Here is a 5,249-nt window from a genome sequence, read left to right on the forward strand (position 1 = left end):
CGGGACCATCCGAAATGATGGCTCTGGTGGTCATGATGAGAATTCAAAATATATTGTCAGGTCGTTTCGTATTCTTATGCGGCACTGGTGTTATTAAGTCGATTCGAGTTCTGCGTGTAGTCACGCTCAGTCACTTTTTGGCCTTGGTAATTGACTCACGCCCCGAGATGCGCATTTGGCTTGTCTTTCGAAGTTAGTTGTGCACCCGACGGTTACAAGCTTTTTAATTTGGCCCATTCAATGAGCGTCTTTTCATCTTCTGAAAGGGGAAAGGGGGGGGGGGGGGGGGGGGGGGGGGGGTTATATAAACCCCATCCCACATTTTCACTTCTTCACTTTTCACCTTTAACTGTTCTTAGCTTTTTCCGACCTCACTCAAACATTTTATCGACTCCCTTCGAACATACTTCGTACCGACTTCAATGGCTTTTGATTCTGACGGTGGTCACGTCGGTGGCGGCCCCAATCTCATTCCTCATGAGAATAGATTTAGGTCTTTGATTTTGGCTTCTGAGGAAGGTCACCTTCGTCAGAGCTATAACATCTCGGCCTCGAATTTGCAGGCTTAAATTCGGGACGATACAGTATGGTATCAGAGCGGTTTGCTCTTGGGACTGTTTAGGCTTAGTATCATACTGTAACTTAGTAAGTTACAGTATGGTATCAGAGTAGTTTCCTTTGAGGACCTTAAGATTTGACCTACCTAGAAACTAGAGCATAACCAAGAGCTACTCTTAATAAAAGATTTTATAAACCACATAAAAGATTTTGTTTGAAGAATGTAGTGTTGAGTTGGAAATAATAGTAAATGAATAATTATATAACTGTAGAAGAGTCTGTTTTGTTTAATATGCTATCTTTGTAAGAATTAGAGAATGGTAGGCTTATGAAGTTAATCAATATGTATCTATGTGATTAAATGTATAGTGTAGTATTTAAATTAAATATTATTTTGGTAATTAATCTAATGTGATGGTACAGAATTATGGCACCTCAACGTTACCCTGTTCGAAATGAAAACTACGAAAACCATCGTCATGACAATCCTGATGACAAATTTTCGCCTCCACCTCCACCATTTAATGATGGAGTGAATCCAGCCTTAGCAAAATCTATGGCCGAAACTACTAGGCAGTTTACCGAAGTAGTGGCAAGGATTTCACAGCCTGTCAGCCGATTTGAACAGGTAGGTTGCTCTATGAGCGATTTTGCTAGCCAGCAATTTCGCCTATTTGATGGAATACAAGGACCGTTAGTAGCTGAAGCCTAGATTACGGATATCGCGCTATTGCATGAGACACTTGGCTGTACTGACGAGCAAAAGGTAATGTAGCACCCCAGATTTTAAGACACTAATATAATGTCCTAAATTAGATTTAAGACCCAATAATAGGGCAAAAGAATAAATATGAATATTTATGAAAATAAATATTCATTTGTTTTTAGAAACGTTTATAGTTTCAATTTGTTAAAAGCTCAAAACGGACCTTAAACTTTGGAATAACGGAAATAGGGTCAAACGAACTCTGTTTTGGTCGATTCAAAAACTGGGACACTCGTCTCAAAGTCCTCTAGCTACCCTTCAAATTTCATAGTATTTGGACGTCATTATGGCCACAAAAACACCCGTGAAATAAACTACCCCTGTTATGGACGGAAATTCACATTGATCATTAATAGGCCTATCTTTGAACTCAACCTAACTCATTCCAATTGCTATCCACAAACCCAACCCACCTACCACATGTTATCTTCCTATAGTCATGATTACTACATGAGTCATCACCCAACTCAACATGTGAAAGACCTATTTTATGCCTTAAGAATGCCATTAAATAATGTGCTTAATCATCCTAGTTAGATGATTAAATAGGATAGTGGAAGATATGATGATTCAACACCTAGTGCAACCCTCCACTACATTTATTCCCTCCCCCTCTTATGATGAAAGAATAAAAGATGTCTAGAATAGAATAAAGAGTAATCATGAAAAGAAAGTAGTCTAAAGATATTTGGGTTTAACTTGTCAAAGTAAACCAGAAACTTTGATTGACCAAAACTAAGTCATAAAGAACTCAGATTGAGTTGAACCAAAAAGAGAAAGTGTTCGTCTTAACGTCATCTATCTGCCCTCAAAATTTCACATCAATCGGAGTAGGTTTGACCATCGAAACGTTGTTCGGAGTAAGCTGGCCTCCATTTGGACGAAAATTCATATATAGCTTTACTTAATACTTCCTTTGATTGGACAACTCATCACCCACTTCCTCTAATTTGTGCACTCATCACCACAAGTGTTGCCCACATCCCACATCTAGAATGCACTACCTTAGTAATGATGAAACCCATGTGCCTTGGAGATAAGGCTAAGATGCACCAATTCTCATCCATTGGATCAAAATGTGTCTACTTGATCCTAACCATTCATTCTCTTATAAATAGGACCAAGGTAGAAGGATGCAATACCCATCAAGATTCACACACACACACACACACATAGCCAAGAGAGAAGAAGTCCTCTAAGCTCCTCCTCTCTACCCTTCTTGCTTGGCTAGTACCCAAAAAATAGAAAGAAAACCAGAAACTTCAACTGATTAGATATGAGTCATAACGAACTCGGATTGAGTCAAACCAAAAAGAGAAAGTGTTCGTCTTGAAGTCTTCTATCTACCCTCAAAATTTCACGTCAATTGGATTAGGTTTGATCATCAAAAAGTAGGTAGGAGTAAGCTGCCCTCCATTTGGACGGAAATCCTGAATTCAAATAGATAATGAAAGGACTTTTTGGTAAGTTGTTAAATAAGTCTTTAATTTATTTTATATAGTTTCCAAGTTACTTGTTTTATGAATTGTGTAAAGACCCAATAAGCTTAAGAGATAAAAAGAATTAAAATAAAAAGTAATATAAACTACTTTTATATTTCAATGTCCTCATGACTTTCACGAGTTGATCGTATTTATATTTCCTTTTACTTTTTATGTCATCATGACTTTCATGAGTTGATCACATTTATATTTCCTTTAATATTTCAATATCCTCATGACTTTCATGAGTTGATTGTATTTATATTTCCTTTTATATTTCACGTCCTCATGACTTTCATGAGTTGATCGTATTTATATTTCATTGTCCTCATGACTTTCATGAGTTGATCGTATTTACTCTTATTGTCCTTATGATATATTTTAATCCTTTAAGTTTATATTTGGTGGTATTGGTCATATAGCCTCGTCATCAAATAATGAACTAAGGTTTTAAGATTGTTATAAGTAATCGTCTCAAACATAATGAAGTTATGGATAATAATAAATATAAAGAGATGAGGGTCTGTAAAAAATGATTTGTTTGATAGATAATTGATATACATATTATTGTCTGGATGGATTTATTTTAGAGCTAAGAGACTGCGGAGAATAATAGTTGAATATTCCTTACTCACTCAGAATGATATGTGTGGTTGTTTTCTGTAATGTTGTGATTTCTGCTTTATTTAATTATATGCATAGGAATAGTATATTGCATACTATTAATAATTCTGATGCAGGGTTAATAACAAGTTGGTTGTCGGGATGACCAATGGACAGACATACCGCCTGTGCGAAAAACAATAATAAGTACAAGTTGGTTGTCGGGATGGTCAATGTGCTAGGCAAGTTATGGCTACTTAATTGACTGTCGGGATGGTCAATGTACTTGGTTGTCCAGATGACCAATGTACTAAGTATGCTACTTTGACTACTAGTGCGGAAAAGCTAAGAAAACATGGAGAGAAGTTCGTGCTCCAATAATTAGCCGCTTAAACGAACTGGGATTTAATGGCCCTGGTGTGAGAGGAGTGCAAGAAGAAAATAATTAAGATTGTGCATATAAAACTGTCATTACATTATAATGTTGCATTGTATATTGTTAAATAAATCAGTAATCAGAATATTATTGAAAGCAGTTGACTGACCCATATATTTATAAATTGGTGGTATAGCTCATTATGCAGGCACGAAAGAGTATAAAGCTCAAGGATTGGATTTTGTTAGCACTGAAGAGTTAGAACTATTTATTAATGTAGCTAATGATTACAATGATTTCTTTGTATCAGTTTGGAATGTAATATATTAATTATATTTGTCTTTCAGTAAACTCTGATGTATCTTTTTAAAGAAAATAAAATATATTCCACTGTCAATTTATAACTCTGATGAGGTTGTAATGTCACGTGAAAATCAAAATTTTCGCTTACTCCATTTTAAAAAAGGGCGGGGCGTTATAGTTAAGGTACACAAGGCTTAGGATAACTAATGAAGCTGCGAGATGGTGGAAGTCCAAGAAGGAACTCTTACAAATAGAGTTAGGACATAGAGCCATTATCCCTTGGAATAGGTTTGTAGAAGAATTCAATGGGCGCTTCTTTCTGAGGGCACAAAGGTAGATGCAGGCCATCGAATTCCAGAATCTGGTACAAGGCACTCTGACGGTAGAGCAATATTCCTTTAGGTTTATTGAACTAGCAAGGTTTGATGGAACTTGGAGGGAGTTTTCGGAACAAGTCTCGGGCAGAACCGGACAATGTAAGTGGAAAGGTTTGGCATGTTAGCTCCTGCAGAGTCCCTTGCAGATCCATATGCATCTTGTAGTTGTCTAGGTGCTCAGTAGGATCTTCAACCCTAGTATAAGTTTGGATGGTTGGGATTTTAAATTTCTCAGGAAGTAGGATTGCCATGATATGCTCTGTGAATAGGGAAGATTTGATCAAGAGGCTGTCTACTCGAGAAATTTCCCCCTTCTTCTTTCGCTGGATTTCCTGCTACAGCTGGTTATATTTTTCTTCACACTTCTCATCGAGCATGGCGATAGCTTCATTGGGCCTCCTTTCTTCATAACGAGGATTCATTATGCCTTCACTAGGAGGAGGGTTCATGACTCATTCAGCTCACCGAGATCAATTTTCAGGTTGGGTTCTTTCAGTGACCCTTATGCTCTCCTTGTCTTCTTCTCCATGGGTGTTGCTTTCTCCTTCTTCATGCCCTCCAGATACTTCAACAACTCATTCATCCACCAATCGCCTCTGCAGACGAAGGTTTTGCTGAGTTAGGACCTCCATGTCCCTAGACATTTGGGCTATTCGAGCCTCCATCTCAGCTGTATTCTGATGAGATGCACCCCCCACCTTGTGGTGGGGGTTGTTTGCTCCCAAAGCTGTGGCTCTTATTCGTACCATTTTGGATATATTTTTGCGTAGTAAACGAAGCACACT

The sequence above is a fragment of the Alnus glutinosa genome, chromosome 5, assembly GCF_958979055.1.
Source record: "Alnus glutinosa chromosome 5, dhAlnGlut1.1, whole genome shotgun sequence".
NCBI lineage: Eukaryota > Viridiplantae > Streptophyta > Magnoliopsida > Fagales > Betulaceae > Alnus > Alnus glutinosa.